Source organism: Arachis hypogaea, chromosome 18, assembly GCF_003086295.3.
Source record: "Arachis hypogaea cultivar Tifrunner chromosome 18, arahy.Tifrunner.gnm2.J5K5, whole genome shotgun sequence".
Taxonomy (NCBI): Eukaryota; Viridiplantae; Streptophyta; class Magnoliopsida; order Fabales; family Fabaceae; genus Arachis; species Arachis hypogaea.
Genome location: NC_092053.1, coordinates 93,974,958 through 93,985,676, shown reverse-complemented (window position 1 = coordinate 93,985,676; position 10,719 = coordinate 93,974,958). Strand labels below are relative to the sequence as shown.

The window sequence follows — 10,719 nt, the reverse complement described above, 5'->3', positions numbered from 1 at the left end:
CGTGGCCGCGTCATTTGGAAAAATAGCCTCCCACGCATCCGCGTTACCCACGCGAACGCGTGCTCCAACAAATCGACGTAAAAGGGGTCCATGGCCGAAAGTTGTGCTGGAGTAGGGCTGGACTGGCGCTAGATGCACAAGCCTTACCACGCGAACGTGTGCCCCACACGTCCGCGTCATCCTCCAATCTTGGCCATTCACGCGATTGCGTCCACCATGCGAACGCGTCACCTCAAAAATTGGCAATAATGAATTTTGAACAGAGAGGTGTGCAGGCGCGAGGCTGCCCTCGCGCCAGTAGCACAGAACGAGTCACGCGTCCGCGTGACCGACGCATCCGCATCACTTGAAAATATCGCAACTCACGCGTCCGCGTGACCGACGCGTCCGCGTCACATGTGACGCACAGCTTAACCAGATCAGTGCCAATTATCTTATCTTTTCTTCCCAATCCTAATTTTTCCTCCCTCCTTTCTTACTTACTTCTTCTTCCGTTCTTTCCCTTCTCATTCTTCTTATCTTTAATTTTATTTTACTTAATTTATTTGCATATTTCATTCATTGCATCTTAATTTTGTGCATATTTTTGTTTTCTTTTCTAAATTCATTATTTTTCCTTTGGTGTTAAAATTTTCTTATTTAACTGTTGCATCTTCTCTTGAATTATTTTAGGTGCTTAGTGATTTGTGTTATTCTGGTTAGGTAATATTATTTAAATCAATGCCAATCTTTTATATCTGTATTATTTTTGCATTGACATGAATTTATATTATCTTTCCTTACCCACTCTCTTCTCCATTGTTGCAAATTTTTTGCACTCTTGATTTGCCATGTACTTCTACTATTCTCTCACTTGCATGTTGTAGCTACCGTGTAATTGAGACCCTTATTATCTGGCATTAACACCCATATTTTATTTATTTTCTATCTTTATTTTGGGTTACTTTTCTTTTTTTCCCTCTTCTTTCAGGATGGCCACCACAAAGGGAGAGGAAAAGCTTCTTAATGGGAAGACAAACAAGTCCACCTTCACAATCTTTGGAGAAAAGTATCAGTTGAAGCAACCCGTCCACTTGTACATCTTAGCATGCACCGAGGACGGTGTAATCTTTAAGTCTGGGGAGGTCGATACTGATCTCCATGGGTTAGTTACTCTTCTATCTCAACACCAATGGTTTATTTTCCTTGTTAGTTGTTGCATTTGCATGTTTGATTGCATGATTATTTGATTTTGTGCATATTTTACCACTTGGTTGAAGAAATATTTTCTTTTTCAAGAAACTTTTTTAAAGTATTTCACTAATTTGAATAAAATTTAATGTTAAACTTTTTTGAAGAAATATTATACTGGAACATGGTTTAGAGATCGAACATATAAAAACCAGTGAGATTTTTGAGCCTATTTGATTGGTTGCATTTTATCAACCAAAATTCTGTTTTAGTGTGTATTTTTCTCTCTAAAATTGTGATCTTTGTCTTGCTTAATTCTATATTTCCATTATTTGATGTATGCATACACTTACATGATTGAGGCCTTTGTTTCACTGAGCTTACTTACCCATATGGCCTTACCCTTTCATTATTCTTTGCAAACCAATGTTGAGCCTATTATACCCCTTTGTTCTTTACTTTAGCACATCATTAACTCTAAGCGAAAGACAATAATCCCCTTAATTTTAATCCTTGGTTAGCTTAGACTAGTAAGAGTGCTTATGATTTAAGTGTGGAGAAATTGAATTTGGAAACATTTGGTTTGAGAATTGAGTATGTTAGAATTTTCTAAAAATGTGAAAAAAAAATGTTTAGGACATGATTCATGCATCCAATAATTTAATCATATGCATTGAGAAAAACAAAAGAAAAAAATAATATAGATATATATATATATAAAAATGAAAAAAAAAGAGAAAAAGAAAAGAAAAGAAAAGAAAAAAAAGAGCAAATAAGTAAAAAGGGGACAAAATGCCCCAAAGTAAATGTTGAAAGCAATGCATATGTACTGTACTTGAAATTAGAATGCATGAATATGTGGAAAACATGGTTAATGGATAGTCAGATGTTGTATTATGATTACATGGATTGTCTAAGTTAGGTGGAAAGTTTAAGTTAATTAAGGATTCATATTTTAGTCCACTTGGCCAAATACAATCCTACCTTGACCCTAACCCCATTACAACCTTTAAAAGACCTCTTGATATGTGTATTTATGCATCAAATTAGTGTTGATTGTTAGATGAAGAGCAAGCCTTAGAAAGCAAGATTAGCAAAGAACTGAGAGATCGAACGTTAAACACCTGAGCGATTAGAGTGCATACACTTCCAGTGAGGGTTCGATACTCGATTCTTTGTTCCTGGCTTTCACGATCTATTTTCTTTTGCAAGTTTACTTGTACTTCATTTTTGTGATTTGAATTAGTGAAATCCAGTTCATATTTGTTCTTGAAAGATTTATTTACTTTTAACTAAGTAGGTAGAAACATTTTGCATGTAGTTGCATTCACATAGATAGGTTGCATTGCATACTCTCTATTATTCCTCTTCCCTCCTTTATAGCTTCTCTTGAGCTTAGCATGAGGACATGCTAATGTTTAAGTGTAGGGAGGTTGATAAACCACTATTTTATGGTTTATCTTGTGCTTAATTGAGTGATTTTTATCAACTCTTTACCCACTTATTCATACTATTTGCATGGTTTTACAATTCCTTCCCAGAATTTGTGCTATGATTGAAAACATGCTTCTTTGGCCTTGTATTTGCTAATATTAATCCTCTCTTATTACCATTGGATGCCGTGATATGTGTCTTAAGTGATTTCAGGGATTACAGGGCAGGAATGGCTTGGAGGATGGAAAGGAAGCATGCAAAAGTGGAAGGAATACAAGAAGTTGAAGGAACTGCAAAGCTGTCAGCCTGACCCTCTCGCACTAAAACTGTCATAACTTGAGCTACAGAGGTCCAAACGACGCGGTTTTACTTGCGTTGGAAAGCTAACGTCTGAGGCTTCGATTTGATATATAATTTGCCATAGTTGTCCTGATGCTAGGCAACGCGAACGCGTGCTCCACGCAGACACGTCGCAGTGACAAAAATCAGCGTGGCAGATTTCTTCTCCAGCGATTTCTGGGTTGTTTTCGACCCAGTTTGCGACCCAAAAAACACATATTAGAGGCTATAAAGTGGGAAAATGTATCCATTCAAAGGGAGTCTTCCATTATTCACTTTTTATAGTTTAGATGTAGTTTTTAGAGAGAGAGGTTCTCTCCTCTCTCTTAGGATTTAGGATTTTAGGATCTCTATTAGTTTAGTTCAATTCATCTTCAGTCACAGGTTCAATGTTCCTTTAATTTAACTTCTCTTCTACTTTTATTTGTTCTACTACTCTGGTTTATTTATTTTTCTTATTGATTCTCTTCTTATCCAAATTGGCTTATGAACTCTTCATGTTAGATTTGAATATTCTATTTAATATAATTTGAGGTATTTCAGATTTATGATTCTTATTTAGCTTTTTTATATTCTTAGCTTTAATTGATTAACTGGAGGCTCTTGAGTTATTAAACTTATCGTGATTGTTAATTAATTCCTCTAATTGACTGGAATTTCACTAACTCTACTCTTTCCTTAGGAGTTGGCTAGGACTTGGGAATCTAACTAATTAGTCCACTTGACTTTTCCTTGCTTTTGTAAAGGTTAACTAAGTGGGGTTAAACTCAATTCTCATAAGAGTAACTTGGATAGGACTTCCGAATTTTCATACCTTGCCAAGAGTTTTATTAGATATTAATTTATTAATTCCTGCAATTTATTTTCCTTGTTCAAACCTTTCAAAATCCCCAATTTACAAGACTCATAACCAATAATAAGAACACCTCCCTGCAATTCCTTGAGAAGACGACCCGAGGTTAAATACTTCGGTTATCAATTTCAAAGGGGTTTGTTACTTGTGACAACCAAAACGTTTGTGAGAAAGGATGATTGCTTGGTTTAGAAACTATACTTGCAACGGGAAGTTATTCTGAATTCTAAACCGTCAATCATTCGTTCTTCAACCTCCTTGAGGTGTCTCTTGCGTGACGACTTAGAGATCCCTCCTCCTGCGAATCCTCCATTGATCATGTGAACATGCCTCTCAGGGGTGTGATGGAGACGTTCAGCTCGTCCAATCTCTTCATCCCTTCTTCTTTTCTTGGGCTCATCTGTTTTATTGGCCAAGAACCTGTCTAGTCTTCCTTCCCGGGCTAGCTTTTCTATGACGTTCTTTAGGTCGTAGCATTCGTTGGTAGAGTTCCCGTAGACTTGGTGGTATTCGCAATACTCTCTCCGACTTCCTCCTCTTTTATGTTTAATCGGACGAGGGGGCAGGATCTTTTCAGTGTTACATATCTCTTTGTATACATCCACAAGGGACACTCTGAGCGGAGTGTAGTTGTGGTATTTTCTAGGTTTTTTAGTAGGCTGGTCTTCTTTTTTCCTGGACTCTTTATCCTTGTCCCGAGGTGGGTAGGAGAATCCAAATTTTGAGGTCTCTCCCAGTCGAGAGTTCTCCTCCATATTAATATACTTTTCTGCCCTTTCTTTTACCTCGTTCAGAGATGTTAGATACTTTTTTGATATGGAGTGGCTAAAGGGTCCTTCTCTTAGGCCATTGATGAGACCCATGATGGCTGCCTCTGTAGGCAGACTTTGTATGTCCAGATATGCTTTGTTGAATCTTTCCATGTAGCTGCGGAGGCTTTCCCGATCTCCTTGTTTAATCTCTAGCAGGCTTGGAGCGTGCTTGGCTTTGTCTTTCTGGATGGAGAATCTAGCCAGGAACTTCTTGGCAAGGTCGTTGAAGCTTGCTATTAACCTTGGCGGCAAGCTGTCGAACCATTTTATTACCGTCTTGGTCAAAGTGGTCGGGAAAGCTTTACATCGGATTGCATCTGAGGCATCCGTAAGATACATCTGACTTCTGAAATTGCTGAGATGATGGCTTGGATCAGACGTACCATCGTACAGAGTCATGTCAGGGGCTTTGAAATCCTTCGGGACTTTATCTTTCATGATCTCCTTTGTTAACGGGTCTTGGTCCTTGTGGGGACTTTCCTCGCTGCTGGAACGGGTGGTCTTAGTTTTGAGACCAGCTTCGAGCTTTAGGAGCTTGTCCTCCAGCTCTTGGCGTTGTCTTGTTTCTCTACGAAGGTCTCACTCGGCCTCCCGCTGCCGGTCGGCTTCCTGCTCAAGTTGTTTAAGGCAATGTTGTTGTTCACGGATAGCTTCTAAGATTTCAGTGTTTGGGGTTTGTTTATCTCCCTTATATTGAGGTGTATCCTTTGGCGTGGCTTCCGTGTTCTTATGCGGCATTTTGTCCTCCAAGCCAGAGTTGTGATCATTGTCAAGGTTATCCTCCATGATGATGGGATGACTTCCAGGCTCCCTGGCATCGGCGCCAATGTTCCAAGGGTTACCTGAAACTGAAGGTCGATCTCAGATGAGATTTGCTGTGGTGGTCGGAATAGTCGTGTCCGACTTGTTGGATTTGGTGGTGCTGCTGATCCTCGATCACCGGAGGGTGGTAGTACCTGCAAGAAACTCCGATGCTTAAGTTAGCACGTGCTTTAGGCAGGTTTTTTGTGTAGAATCAGAGTATGAGTTATACCTGGGTGCTCCAGTATTTTTATAGTAGTGTGGAGTGACCTTCCTTTGAGATAAGTTAGTTATCTTATCTTATCTTTTTGTGAGTGGGTCCTCTTATCTTTGGTCATCCGCCTATGATCTTCTGCTTTGGGCATTCTTTGGGACTGTATAGTGATTTGGCCGAGCTCTTTAAGAAGAGGTCGGTGTCGACCAACCTTTATAAGAGGTCGGTCACTTCTTGTCTTTAACCCGGGTCGTATAGCTCGACCCAGGGTATGAACACTAATCATCCAAGCATATCCTAGTACAAAAGTATCATAGGCATATATATTTAGGGTCAAGCTATTGGTGCCTAGCTTATTCATTGTTTTCTTCTTTCTTTATTGCCAACGTTAGCACTGGCGTTAGTGGGCTAACTTGGCCACTAACGCCAGCTTCTCTCTTTTTTTCTTTTTCTTTTCTTCAAGGATCTTTTATTCACAAAGGTTTCATACAATGCACACTAAGCTCATACTTAAGGTAACACTCAACCCTTCCTCTTTATTTGTGAACTTACTAAGTACTCAAGCATGCATGATGAGCGGATAATTTATACGCTTTTTGGCATTGTTTTTACATAGTTTTTAGTATGATTTTAGTTAGTTTTTAATATATTTTTATTAGTTTTTAAATAAAAACCACAATTCTGGACTTTACTATGAGTTTGTGTGTTTTTCTGTGATTTCAGGTATTTTCTGGTTGAAATTGAGGGACTTGAGCAAAAATCAGATTCAGAGGTTGAAGAAGGACTGCAGATGCTGTTGGATTCTGACCTCCCTGCACTCAAAGTGGATTTTCTGGAGCTACAGAACTCCAAATGGCGCGCTCTCAATTGAGTTGGAAATTAGACATCCAGGGCTTTCCAGCAATATATAATAGTCCATACTTTGCCCGAGTTTAGATGACGCAAACTGGCGTTTAACGCCAGTTCCATGCTGCATTCTAGAGTTAAACGCCAGAAACAGGTTGCAAAGTGGAGTTAAACGCCAGAAACAGGTTACAAACTGGCGTTCAACTCCAAAAGAAGCCTCTACACGTGTAAAGCTCAATGCTCAGCCCAAGCACACACCAAGTGGGCCCCAGAAGTGGATTTCTGCATCAATTACTCATTTCTGTAAATCCTAGTAACTAGTTTAGTATAAGTAGGACTTTTTACTATTGTATTTACATCTTTGGATTATCTTTTGATCCTTTGATCATGTTTAGGGAGCTTGCCTCTCGGCCATGCCTGGACCTTGTTCTTATCTATTTTCAACGGTAGAGTTTCTACACACGATAGATTAAGGTGTGGAGCTTTGCTGTTCCTCATGAATTAATGCAAAGTACTATTGTTTTTCTATTCAATTCAAGCTTATTCCTATTCTAAGATATTCATTCGCACCCAAGAACATGATGAATGTGATGATTATGTGACGCTCATCACCATTCTCACCTATGAACGCGTGCCTAACAACCACTTTCGTTCTACATGAAGATGAGATAGAATAGGTATCTCTTAGATATCTAATACAGGGGACCGAGTCTGAGATATTAGAATCTTCGTTGTATAAGTTAGAACCCATGAACGGCCATTCCCGAGATCCAGAAAGTCTAAACCTTGTCTGTGGTATTCCGAGTAGGATCTGGGAAGGGATGGCTGTGACGAGCTTCAAACTCGCGAGTGCTGGGTGTAGTGACAGATGCAAAAGGATAGTAAATCCTATTCCAGTATGATCGAGAACCGACAGATGATTAGCCATGCAGTGACAGCGCATTGGACCATTTTCACAGAGAGGACGGGATGTATCCATTGACAATGGTGATGCCCAACATACAGCTTGCCATGGAAAGGAGTAGGAATGATTGGATGAAGATAGCAGGAGAGCAGAGGTTCAGGAGGAACGAAAGCATCTCTATACGCTTATCTGAAATTCTCACCAATGAATTACATAAGTATCTCTATCATAGTTTATATTTTAATTATGTTTTAATTATCAATTCTCTATAACCATTTGAATCCGCCAGACTGAGATGTACAAAGTGACCATAGCTTGCTTCAAGCCGACAGTCTCCATGGGATCGACCCTTACTCACGTAAGGTTTATTACTTGGACGACCCAGTGTACTTGCTGGTTAGTTGTGCGAAGTTGTGACAAAGTGTGATTCACGTTTGAGAGCACCAAGTCTTTGGCGCCATTGTTGATGATCACAATTTCGTGCACCAAGTTTTTGGCGCCGTTGCCGGGGATTGTTCGAGTTTGGACAACTGACAGTTCATCTTGTTGCTCAGATTAGGTAATTTTATTTTATTTTTAAGCTTTTTATTTCTTATTTTCGAAAATAATACAAAAAAAAATTCTTCTTTTTTGTTTTTCCCAAAATAATTTTCGAAAAAACCAAAAAAAAAATTCTTATAAAATCATAAAAACAAAAAAAATTTATGTTTCTTGTTTGAGTCTGGTGTCAATTGCATCTTTTTAATTTTTCTTAAAATTTTTTGAAAAATTCATGCATTGCATTCTTCATGATCTTCAAGTTGTTCTTGACAAGTGTTCTTGTTTGATCTTCAATTTTTCTTGTTTTGTGTCTTTTCTTGTTTTTCATATGCATTTTCAATTTGTTAGTATCTAAAGTTTGAAAATTTCTAAGTTTGGTGTCTTGCATGTTTTTCTTTTCTTAAATATTTTCAAAAATAAGTCTTGATGTTCATCTTGATATTCAAAGTGTTCTTGGTGTTCATCTTGACATTCAAAGTGTTCTCGCATGCATTAGGTGTTTTGATTCATAATTTTCATGATTTGTTTCAATTTTGTGTTTTTCTCTTTCATCATTAAAAATTCAAAAATAAAAAAAAAATATCTTTTCCTTATTTCACTCATAAATTTCAAAAATTTGAGTTGACTTTTTCAAAACTTTTTAAAATTTAGTTCTTTCTTATGAGTCAAGTCAAATTTTCAATTTAAAAACCTTATCTTTTTAAAATCTTTTTCAAAAATCAAATCTTTTTCATTTTTCTTTCATAATTTTCGAAAATTTCAAATTGATTTTCAAAAATCTTTTTCTTATTTTGTTTCATATTTTCAAAATCTTTACTAACAATTAATGTGATTGATTCAAAAATTTTAAGTTTGTTACTTGCCTATTAAGAAGGTTCAATCTTTAAATTTTAAAATCATATCTTTTTGTTTCTTGTTAGTCAAGTAATCAACTTTAATTTTCAAAATCAAATCTTTTTAAATTTCTTTTTCAAATCTTTTTCAAAATAAGTTTCAATCACATCTTTTTCAAAATCAATTTCAAAATCTTTTCTAACCTCTTATCTTTTTTTGATTTTCAAATCTTTTTCAAACTAATCCTATCTTTTTGTTTGATTCTTATTTTTTTCAAAACTACCTAACTAATTCTCTCTCTAATTTTTGAAAATCACCTTCCTCTTTTTCAAAATTTCTTTTCAATTAACTATTTGTTTTAAATTTTAGTTTGATTTAATTCTATTTTTCTTTTTAAGTTTTCAAATTTTAACTTTAATTTCAAATTAAAAACAAAAATACTTTTTTTTTAATTTATTTAATTTTCGAAATTTTATCCCCCTCATCTCTTTCTAATTATTTTATTTATTTACTAACACTTCACTTCATCTAAAAATTCGAACCCTCTCTTCCTCCTGGTGTTCGAATTTCTCTTCTTTTATTCTTTTCTTCTTCTACTCACATAAAGGAATCTCTATACGGTGACATAGAGGATTCCATATTTTCTTTTCTATTTTCTTATTTTTCATATGAGCAGGAACAAGGATAAGAACATTCTTGTTGAAGCTGATCCTGAACCTGAAAGGACTCTGAAGAGGAAGCTAAGGGAAGCTAAAGCACAACTCTCTGGAGAAAATCTGACAGAAACTTTTGAAAAAGAAGGAGACATGGCCAAAAAATAATAACAATGCAAGGAAGATGCTTGGTGACTTTACTGCACCAAATTCCAACTTACATGGAAGAAGCATCTCAATCCCTGCCATTGGAGCAAACAATTTTGAGCTAAAGCCTCAATTAGTTTCTTTGATGCAACAGAACTGCAAGTTTCATGGACTTCCATCAGAAGATCCTTTTCAGTTCTTAACTGAATTCTTGCAGATCTGTGATATTGTTAAGACCAATGGGGTTGATCCCGTGGTCTACAGGCTTATGCTTTTCCCGTTTGCTGTAAGAGACAGAGCTAGAATATGGTTGGACTCTCAACCTAAGGATAGCCTGAACTCTTGGGATAAGCTGGTCACGATTTTCTTAGCCAAGTTCTTTCCTCTTCAAAAGCTTAGCAAGATTAGAATGGATGTTCAAACCTTCAAATAGAAAGAAGGTGAATCCCTCTATGAAGCTTGGGAGAGATACAAGGAACTGACCAAAAAGTGTCGTTCTGACATACTTTCAGAATGGACCATCCTGGATATATTCTATGATGGTCTGTCTGAATTATCTAAGATGTCATTAGACCATTCTGTAGGTGGATCCATTCACCTAAAGAAAATGCCTGCAGAATCTCAGGAACTCATTGACATGGTTGCAAATAACCAGTTCATGTACACTTCTGAAAGGAATCCTGTGAGTAATGGGACGCCTCAGAGGAAGGGAGTTCTTGAAATTGATACTCTGAATGCCATATTGGCTCAGAATAAAATATTGACTCAGCAAGTCAATATGATTTCTCAGAGTTTGAATGGATTGCAAGCTGCATCCAACAGTACTCAAGAGGCATCTTCTGAAGAAGAAGCTTATGATCCTGAGAACCCTGCAATAGCAGAGGTGAATTACATGGGGGAATCCTATGGAAATACCTATAATCCCTCATGGAGAAATCATCCAAATTTCCCATGGAAGGATCAACAAAAGCCTCAACAAGGCTTTAATAATGGTGGAAGAAACAGGTTTAGCAATAGCAAGCCTTTTCCATCATCCACTCAGCAACAGACAGAGAATTCTGAGCAGAATCCATCTAGCTTAGCAAATATAGTCTCTGATCTATCTAAAGCCACTTTAAGCTTCATGAATGAAACAAGGTCTTCCATTAGAAATTTGGAAGCACAAGTGGGCC

General features: G+C 37.1%; 1 non-coding gene across 1 annotated transcript; it reads right to left on the bottom strand.

Moving 5' to 3' along the window:
• Nucleotides 1–9,947: 9,947 nt before the first annotated feature.
• On the bottom strand, nucleotides 9,948–10,056 carry LOC112773813 (small nucleolar RNA R71). Its single transcript, XR_003188341.1, has one exon. It is a non-coding gene; the product is annotated as a small nucleolar RNA R71 (small nucleolar RNA).
• Nucleotides 10,057–10,719: the final 663 nt, after the last annotated feature.